We start from the raw sequence: 11,092 nt of genomic DNA, 5'->3' as shown, positions 1-11,092 counted from the left end.
TCAGAAAACCACACAATAAATTACCTCCTTCCCTGCCCTGGCCAAGGCATCTCAGAGCATATAAAGCACTCCGTCATCAGGCCACAAGTGGCCCATCGGAACCATCCGACCACCGTGTCATCCTCAGTTGAGGATGCGGATAGGAGGGGCGTGTGGTCAGCACACTGCTCTCCCGGTCGTTACGATGGTTTTCTTTGACCGGAGCCGCCACTATTCGGTCGAGTAGCTCCTCACTTGGAATCACGAGGCTGAGTGCACCCCGAACAATGGCAACAGCACATGGCGGCCCGGATGGTCATCCATCCAAGTGCCAGCCATGCCCGACAGCGCTTAACTTCAGTGATCTGACGGAAACCGGTGTATCCACTGCGGCAAGGTTGTTGCCATCTCAGAGCATATGCTAACCTAAAATTGCTTTCTGAGGTACCAGTGTCAGTTTTTTGGAGGAGGAAAATGAAAATTCATAGCCACACAAATTACAAAGTAATTTAAAATCACAAGCTATTCCCACTCTTCTTTCTTCAACAACAATCATGCGTTCCGTATTTTTACAGTTGACACATGAAGATGAAAACTTTATAGCCTAGTAGAAATCCTTATTAGAGTAGAAGAAATCATTGGGCAACAGAGGAGATATTGAATTTAATTGATGAAAGGAGAAAATATTAAAACGAAGTAAATGAAGCAGGCAAAAAGGAATACAAATGTCTCAAAAATGAGATCAACAGGAAATGCAAAATGGCTAAGCAAGCATTGCTAGAGGACAAATGTAAGGACGTAGAGGCATGTACTACTGGGGGTAAGGTAGATACTGCCTATAGGAAAATTAAAGAGACCTTTGGAGAACGAGAACCACTTGTACAAATATCAAGAGCTCAGATGGAAACCCAGTTCTAAGTGAAGAAGGGAAAGCAAAAAGGTGGAAGGAGTATACAGAGGGTCTATACAAGGGCCATGTACTTGAGGGCAATAATATGTAAATGGAAGAGGATGTAAATGAAGATGAAATGGGAGATATGATGCTGCGTGAAGAATTTGACAGAGCACTGAAAGACCAAAGTCGAAATAAGGCCCCAGGAGTAGACGACATTCCTTCACAACTACTGATAGCCTTGGGAGATGGAGCCATGCCAAAAGTCTACCATCTGGTGAGCAAGATGCAAAGACTGGTGAAATGCCCTCAGACTTCAAGAAGAATGTAGTAATTCCAATCCCAAAGAAAGCAGGTGTTGACAGATGTGAAAATTACCGAACAATCAGTTTAATAAGTCACAACTGCTAAATACTAATGCGAATTCTTTACAGATGAATGGAAAAACTGGTAGAAACCGACCTCGGAGAAGATCAGTTTGGATTCTGTAGAAATACTGGAACACGTGAGGGAATGCTGACCTTATGACTTATCTTAGAAGAAAGGTTAAGGAAAGGCAAACCTACGTTTCTAGCATTTGTAGACTTCAAGAAAGCTTTTGACAATGTTGACTGGAATACTCTCTTTCAAATTCTAAAGGGGCAGGGGTAAAATACATGGAGTGAAAGACTATTTACAATTTGTACAGAAACCAGATGGCAGTTATAAGAGTCGAGGGGCATGAAAGGGAAGCAGTGGTTGGGAAGGGAGTGAGACAGGGTTGTAGCCTCTCCCCGATGTTACTCAATTTGTTTATTAAGCAAGCAGTGAAGGAAACAAAAAAAAATGGAGTAGGAATTAAAATCCATGGAGAAGAAATAAAAACTTTGAGGTTTCCCGGTGACATTGTAATCCTGACAGAGACAGCAAAGGACCTGGAAGAGCAGTTGAATCAAATGGACAGTGATTTGAAAGGAGGGCGTGAGAAGAACATCAACAAAATCAAAATGATGATAATGGAATGTAGTCAAATTAAATCAGGTGATGCTGAGGGAATTAGATTATGAAATGAGACTCTTAAAGTAGTAGATGAGTTTCGCTGTTTGAGGAGCAAAATAACTGATGATGGTCAAAATAGAGAGGATATAAAATGGAGACTGGCAATGGCAAGGAAAGTGTTTCTGAAGAAGAGAAATTTGTTAACATTTATGACATAGATTTAAATGTCAGGAAGTCTTTTATGAATGTATTTGTATGGAGTGTAGCTGTGTATGGAAGTAAAACATGGATGATAAACTGTATAGAAATGTGCTGCTACAGAAGAATGCTGAAGATTAGATGGGTAGATCACATAACTAATGAGGAGGTACTGAATAGAACTGGGGAGAAGAGGGATTTGTGGCACTACTTGACTAGAAGAAGGGATCGTTTGGTAGGACGTGTTCTTAGGCACCATGGGGTCACCAATTTAGTATTGGAGGGAAGTTTGGAGCATAAAAATCATAGAGGGAGACCAAGAGATGAATACAGTAAGTAGATACATGACGATTTAGGTTGCAATAGTTACTCAAAGATAAAGAAACTTGCACGGGATAGAGTAGCATGGAGAGCTGCATAAAACTAGTCTCTAGACTGAAGACCACAACAACAACAACAACAATTAATTTTCCAATGTGGGTGGATAAACACCATATTATAATTATTCTTTATTCATCCAGTAAATCTCTACAGATTGTGGGATGGCATTTGTGCGTGGGGCGTACAGTCACACCCCCCCCCCCCCCACCCCCACCCTCATCCCCCCCCCCACACACACACACACACAAATATATACTGAAGACCCAAAGAAACCGGTACACCTGTCTAATATTGTTAGGGTCTCTGCGAGCACGCAGAAGTGCCGTAACACGACATGGCAAGGAGTCAATTAATTTCTGAAGTAGTGCCGGAGGAAATTTACACCATGAATCCTGCAGTGCTGTCCATAAATCTGTAAGAGTGTGTGTGTGTGTGTGTGGGGGGGGGGGGGGGGGGGGGAGGTCTCTTGTGAATAGCAAAATTGCAGGGCATCCCAGATAAGCTCAGTCATGTTCATGTCTGGGGAGTTTGGTGGCCAGAGGAAGTGTTTAAATTCAGAAGAGTGTTCCTGGAACCACTCTGCAGTAATTCTAGACGTATGGAGTGTCATATTGTTCTACTGGAATTGCCCAAGTCCGCTGGAATGGACAATGGACATGAGTGGATGTAGGTATCAGGGGTCCCATATCACTTCAACTGCACATGCCCCAAACCATTACAGAGCCTCCACCATCTTGAACAGTCCACTGCTGATATGCAGGGTCCATGGATTCATGAGGTTGTCTCCATACTTGTACACATCCATCTGCTTGATACAATATGAAACAAAACTCGTCCAACTAGGCAACATGTTTCCAGTCATCAACAGTTGAATGTCAGTGTTGACAGGCAAGGCATAAAGATTTGTGTCATGCAGTCATCGCAGATACATGAGTGGGCCTTTGGCTCTAAAAGCCCATATCAATGGTGTTTCATGGAGTGGTTCGCATGCTGACACTTGTTGATGGCTCAGCATTGAAATCCGCAGCAATTTGCGGAAGGGTTGCACTAATGCCATGTCCAACAATTCTCTTCAGTCGTCGCTGGTCCCGTTCTTGCAGGATCTTTTTCCGGCTGCAGCAATGTCGGAGATTTGATGTTTTACCGGATTCCTGATATTCATAGTACACTCCTGAAATGGTAATACAGGAAAATCCCCATTTCATCACTACCTCAGAAATGCTGTGTCCCATCACTCATGCGCCAACTATAACACTATGTTCAAGCTCACTTGAATCTTGATAACCTGCTTACCTGCAGTTGTAGCAGCAGTAACCGATCTAATAACTGCGCCAGACACTTGTCTTATATAGGCATTGCTGACTGCAGTGCCATATTCTGCCTATTTGCAGATCTCAGTATTTGAATATGCATGCTTATGAACTTGTTTTAGCAGCAGCGGTTTTTGCATATTCTTACATTAGGTCTGTTGTGCTGCATATTGTCTAAAAATTCTGCCACTGAATGGAAGCAGAGATCTAATGAGAACATACTTAGGGATTTATGAAACAGTGAAAATAGGGAAATAACTTTTATTTGGTAGACCATTGTACATTTGTATATCACTATTTGTATTGGAGGTTTTAAAGACTGTTGTCCTTACTAACTGGACACTGAGTACGTCTTTTTATCTGCTAACATGTTCATCTACATTATAGTTTTTATTTATCTCTTTTAAGTACTTTCTCACATTTTTACAAATTTCTAGAATAAAAATGCAGGGGAGTAGGAGTATCGAAGACTTCTCATAGACGGGCTTGCAGGAAACTGTTTGTCCTGCATGATGCTTGCTCATATACCACTTTTTTACTGAGCTAGCAGTTGTGCTATCCCAGAATATAATCCCGTACTGTAGAATGATGTGGAACTGGGAAAAGTATGCAATTCAAACAGTGTGGAAGCTTGGTTCACGTGCGACTAAACATAGTCTGTAGCATACTTTCTTCAGTGTTGCATTTGTTTTTGTTATGTGTGTCTGCCATTTAAAATCCTGTTGAAGTCTTATGCCCAAAAATTTTGTTTCCAGTGAGGGGGTAATTCCACTGGCATTGATTGTCAGAGAGGTTTTGGAGGCTTCCCCTTTTAAACAGAAATTTAGAACAATTGTTTTGGATATACTTACACTCCAAGGAAAAATGAAGGAATTATCTGAATAAGACATAAACTTGTAGTTGTAATGTACATATACAGACAAACAAATGATTACAATTTCAGAAAAATTGAAAGATTTATTCAAGAGAAAGAGTTTCACAAACTGAGCAAGTCAACAATGCATTGGTCAACCTCTGGTCCTTATGCAAGCAGTTATTCAGCTTTCTATTGATTGACAGAGTTGGTGGGTTCTACTGCGAGACATCATGCCAACACTGACCATTGTGCATGTTAGATCATCAAAACCCCGAAGTGGTTGGAGGGCCCTGTCCATAATCCTCCAAACATTCTCATCTGGGTATATATCTGTCCACCTTGCTTGCCAGGGTAGGTTTTGACAAACATTAGAAACTCTCTCCATGAGCAGGTGGGCATTATCTTGCTGAAATGTAATCCTAGGAATGGCAACAAAACAGGTTGTGAAATATCACCAACATACCGCTGTGCTCTAAGAGTGCCATGTATGACAACCCAAGGGGTTCTGCTATGAAAAGAAATGGCACCCCAAACGATCACTCCTGGTTGTTGGTCTGTATGGCAGGCAACAGTTCAGGTTGGTATTCCACTGCTGTCTGGGGAGTCTCCAGACATATCTTTGCTGGTCATTGGGGCTCAGTTCTCAGCAGGACTCATTGCTGAAGACAATTCTACTCCCATAAATGATATTTCATAGCACAGACAGCAGTGGGATCACGTATGCTCCCCCCCACGCTCAATCTTAGGTCTGCTGTTCTTCCTCATATTCGTAAATGAATTTCCATTTAATATATAACAAGCAGAATTAGTTATTTTTGCAGATGACACTAGTTTGTAATCAGTCCAAGCATACAAACAACAATAGAAGAAATGGTAAACAGTATTCTTCATTGACTGGTTTTCTGTGCATGGACTCAGTTCTGTGTGTGGTCTTACTTTCAGTTTCAAAAAGACACAACATATCGAGTTCTGCACATCTTGGTGTACGACACCAATGATACGTGTAACACATGGTGAAGAAAAAAGCAAATGGGCTGGAAACATGAAAATTTTTAAGTTTCCATATTGATGGAAATTGAAACAACTTAGTTCAGCCACATTTATGCTTAGGATCACTGCAAATTGTGGGGAGAGACAAATCATATTTTGCATATTTTCATTCAGTATCATACAGAATAATGTTGTGAGGTAACCCTTCATTGTTCAAAAATGTCCTTGATGAATAATATGTGTTGCTCACCAACAATTATTTCCTTTTGACTACTGCCTCACAGTATATTTTTTGCTTCTGAAGCATGTTGTGAATAATCCACTGCAGTTCCAAAGGAACAATGATGTACATAATTACAATACCAGGAGAAAAAATGATATTCATTACTCCACATTAAGGTTGTCTTTATAACAAAAGGGCTCCAGAATGCTGCACTCAAAGTTTTATATCATTTATCCAGTAATGTAAAATGTCTGAAGGTGGCAAAGTAAATTTCATTTCCAAGAAAAAGGAATACTACTTGTAAATGGAAATAGTCAGCATGTAGTCATATTTACAAATTAATCTGTGATATAAATGTAAAAGAAGTGTTCCACATTATTACAGTTTATCATACAAATGATCCATGGAACATGAAACTAACTAACTTATCCATTACTCTGCCTGCAATACAAATTGTGTCTCTTTTGATAAAAATCTTTTTTTGACAGTTCAGAGATACTTTTTTTTGAGCTTGTCACTTTTTCCTGGATACAAATGGGTCTGTAAGCAAACAAAAGTTCTTCTTTCAGAAAACAAAAGATCTTTTTGAGTGCTGGACATAGTGCAATTAAAAAGATGGAGGCTGCATAAAAAATTTGTGTAAATAAATTAATATAAGATGCCCCAATCATTTTTAGCTTTCAGTCCTACAGTTAAATATATTTTGATTTATATGTTAGTGGATTTGTGTTATATTAAATGTGTCTTAAGCAAAGCATTCCTTTGCAGGTTGTGTGCAACCCAAGTGATGGATCTGTTGTATGTATTGTTGGTAATGGCCTGTTCCGTCTCTTGAATGTAACAGAGACAGTATGGCGACAGTTTGGTTATCAGAAAGCTGACACAATACCTATAATATGTGTTTGTTGGCTGACATTTGACTGTGTAATCTGCGGAACAAAGGATGGACGGCTGCTATTGATAGAATCGGGAGAGCTGAAAGCTATGTATAAAGCTTCTGAAATAAGCCACATTGACATAAAACTGAAAGACGAGTGAGTCTTTTTTGTCAGCCAGCTATTGAAGTGTTCACATTATATTAATTATTAGTAATAAGTAGTCTTAATCGTCAGAACCATTAAACTGCTGACAGATTAATAATAATACTTTGTATCCATACTATCATTATAAAGTGTGTGGTATAGTACCATACACTTAGGGTTCTTTCCATTGTATTCACTGATGGAGGACAGAAAAATATTAATTACTAGCAGCCTGTAAATTTAGACCCCTTACCACTACTTCCCAGTTACTCATTTTTTTTCAGAAGGCCACTTCAACATAGTGTTGAACTATCTCTAAAAGACTGACATTTTAACAGCAATGCAGTTTTGCTTCCATAATGGCTTCTCTACTGAGAAAGCAATATAGGGTCTTAAAAGTGCAGTTGCAGTAGAGTTAAACAAGAAAAATCACTCTGTTCGCATTTTCTGTAACCTTGCCAAGACCATTGATTGTGTAGATCATGAAGTTCTACTAGGGATACTTAGGAATGAGGAGTTTGGAGTGGGAAAATAATGAACGGAATTCGGAGTTTGGAGTGGGAAAATGTCAAATACCATGTCCCACAGGGTTTGGTGATTGCCCCACTCATACTTATGGCCTGAATAAATCATTTACCTGGGACATTGGGGGACTATTAAAAAACTATGATGTTTGCTGATGACACTATTATAATAATGAATAGCCCAAACACATCCATATCAGACACAGTTAGGAGAATAATGGAACAGGTTTACAGATGAATGGCACATACTGGGTGAAGTTCCATGTGTAAAGTTCCTAAACATCCAAAGGGATAATAGACTGAAATGCCACCGGAATGTGGATATGTTAAACATAAAGCTCAGTTGTGCCCACTTTGCTGTTAGCAACCTCTCTCCCATTGTGTTGGGGGAAAGACACCACTGATCCTCATGTTCTACTACTCAGCCCCTGTTTTTATCTAATACTTCCAACAAAGCATTTATGTATCTTCACTCAGATCACTGTCAGCTGTCTATATAGCACCAAATCAAGATCTGCTTATTCAAACATTGGAGTAATGTGGAATTTACATCCTTGAATTCAAATGTTTTGGTAAATTGTAGAAGCAGAGGCTAACAATGTGTTATTTCTTTCTGAATAGGTGAATTTTCAGTTTCCTGCCTAGTTTCAGCCTGTTATCTGTTAAAGACTTTTACATCAGAACACAAAACTTCATTTGGAATCTTCGATAGGGTCGCTTAACCTGTATGGAAATTATTTTACTTCTAGTACAGTGGTTGTGCATTGCACATCCTGAAAATGAGGACCACTCTGAATTTTATTTAGTAAACCATAACAAATATTAATTTTAAAGTGGCTTTGATAAATTATTATGGTTACTCCCTGTTTGCATAAATATCACAACAAAACACAAGTATCTGAAACACATTCAGAGGCTGCCAAATGCTATGCTGTATTGAAGTCTGTGTTGAAGTTCTTTGCCAAATAAATCAAATGTGTGACTGTGCAGCAAGTATGTGAAGCCAGTTTGATATGTCTTTGTGATATGCTGAAATTAGTGTAACTTTGCATTTATTCCTTTCGTTTTTGATGTGAAATTGGTGGCATGGCTTAATAACAGTGCTGTTTAGCATTGACCCCTCCCCCTCATGGTTGCACGTAAGTTGATGTATCTTTTTCTTTTATTCACCATTTCTGTTCTTTCAGTCTACACTTTTTTGCCTTTTGTGTCTTCATCTAAGTTTTTGTAACTCCTTTTTTGTTCACCAACATTTCTATTCTTTCTCTCTATAATTGCCTCTTTTTTCACTTTTAATCCACTTTGTCCAAGAATACTCTTCGTTTTTGAAATATGACAATTTTCCACATTATCATGGTTATTCTCTTCAGAATGAAATTTTCCCTTCATTGGTTATAGTACATTGATAACTTATTTTGTTGGTATTTCAGTTTCTCAAATAATGCCATGGTTTATTTCCCCTATTTCTAACCTGATTCAACTAACAAATTGATTGTCCAGTCCAACAAGTTGAAGCCTGCCCTGAAATCTTTTATATAGGAAGAATGCAATGAAAGAAACATAATGTTAAAATTTTAGCAGTTAAGACACACTGCAATTATTTTTAAAAAATGTTGGAAAATGCTAAGTTTGTAACTCACTGTGCAGTTTGAAAAATGTACACCTATGTGTAGCTGTAGCAGACAGAACATGTGCAACATGGCAGGCACATATCCTTGGTTGATGGCACTTCCGTAAACAGATAACACAGCACAATGTGATCATAATTTATACACCGAATCCATTGATACATGCTCTGACACAATTGTTCACAGTTACTATTCTCTCAAATTTGCCACTCATTAAATATCCCTGATAATTAGCAGTTGCCTCTGCAACAATGACAATAGAGATAAATTTGAATTAATTTTCTTTGTGATTTCTTTGCATATATTTGCTGATAGCATCTTTCTTTGTGCAGGTCCCAGAATTTCACAGTATTGTGGAATCTACTTGATGTTTTCAAACTTGCAAAGCTGAAATACAGGGTGTGTATGTAAGAGCCTTCAAAAATGTAATGAAACGTAGAGAATTCTCCACTGAACAATTTGAGGTAGAGAACCTGGGATCGAAGAAGCCGGCTTAAGGAGATATGGAAATAAACTTGTCTACTGCTTTGTCTAGCATTACTGTTTTCCTGCTTATTTACAACTAACATGTGTACAAGTTTACATGTACTATTTATTTGTACATTCTTTATTTCCTGCAAGGAAACAAGAAGGGCGAGCCTGATTATGAGGAAGTCATGATGCGTGTTTTGTTTACTTTACTTGTCCATAAGGTGGCTCTGGTGTATCATATTTTCATTGTCCCATGACAGAACATGCTGTGAATCAATGACAGGCCCATTCATTACTCAGTGCTATTCAGAGACGTACAGTACAACACAATGGAGAAGTACCAGTACAGTATTTCTTGGTTACTGGATTGGAGGTCCAATTCCATGGTCTGCGATATCACCTGACCTGAATCCATTTGATTATTTCCTATGGGGGTGTCTAAAGTCATTTGTGCGTGAGACCCCAGTCGATACAGAGATGGAATTAGTTGCCAGAATTGTAGCTGCCTGTGATGTGATTCGAAAAACACCAGGGATATTTGTCAGGTGCATAAGGACCTTTTTTGCCAATGTCATGCTTGCATTGAGGTTGATGGCCATCAGTAGTTTCAGCACATTTTGTAAGATACAGTACAATTGGTGCATTTTTTGTGTCAGTGATGGTATTTGCAGTTAACTAATGTAAGTAAAAAAGTAGACAGAATGTGATTTTATTCCTACTATCTCTGACTATCCTGGCTTCTCTGACTCTAGGTTCCCTACCTCAAATTGTTCAGTGGAGCATTCTCTACGTCCTGTTAAATTTTTGCAACCTCTTACAGAAACATCCTGTATGAAGAATGTGTTATGCAATCAAAATTACCTACTTGTCCTGAAGATCTACATGTTTTATTTATTAGTTAATGACTTGGATGTTCATTTGAAAGATGTCGGCAATTAATTAGAAATTTGGGAAACATTATGGAAAACAGGAAATAACGCAGATGATTCCATGAACTGTGTATCAAACAATGATTGTTGTGCTAATTAAAGTTCAGAACAAAAATAGGGTACCTTACAACTCAAAGAAAACATGTACAGTAATAGCTTTCAGTGAGAAAGTAAAGGATCTAAATTTTTTGTTTATACAAAGAAGGAAGAAAATGCTTATACATAAGCATTGTGCAAAGCCAGTTTCATTTTGTAGAATCTGAATGTGAATTGTATAAACGGATGAAAGATTTACATGGAGTACAAAATATGCGCCAAAATACTCACATAAATATGAAAGAAAAGCTATTTGAAAGATTTGTAGCTGCCTGTGGGAGTCAATGCATTGGTACTGAGGACATCGACACAGGGCACTCTGAATTGTAAGTGGGATGAACATGACTGGTTTCCAGGTTCAGGAAATTATATGGAAAAGGAAGTTACAAAATTACAAAGTTTACTTCAAGTAAGTGGAAGAGGAGATGTCAGTAATAGGTAGCACTATAGAGAAATTCATAGCTGACATGAAGATGAAGCTTCTTACTATCCCCTAAAAAGCTGCATATAAAACCAGTCAGTAAGGTTTCATGCAAACTGCACTTTATCGTTTCAAGTAGAAAAAAAAAAAACAGAGTCACTTGTGCAGTTGGTGAATACTGTGACACATTCGTA

The 11,092-nt window shown here is 38.5% G+C and overlaps 1 pseudogene; it reads right to left on the bottom strand.

Moving 5' to 3' along the window:
- Window positions 1-267: 267 nt before the first annotated feature.
- On the bottom strand, window positions 268-385 carry LOC124560646 (annotated as a pseudogene).
- Window positions 386-11,092: the final 10,707 nt, after the last annotated feature.

The sequence above is a fragment of the Schistocerca americana genome, chromosome 1 (genome assembly GCF_021461395.2).
Source record: "Schistocerca americana isolate TAMUIC-IGC-003095 chromosome 1, iqSchAmer2.1, whole genome shotgun sequence".
Taxonomy (NCBI): Eukaryota; Metazoa; Arthropoda; class Insecta; order Orthoptera; family Acrididae; genus Schistocerca; species Schistocerca americana.
This window is presented reverse-complemented; position numbering and strand designations above follow the sequence as displayed.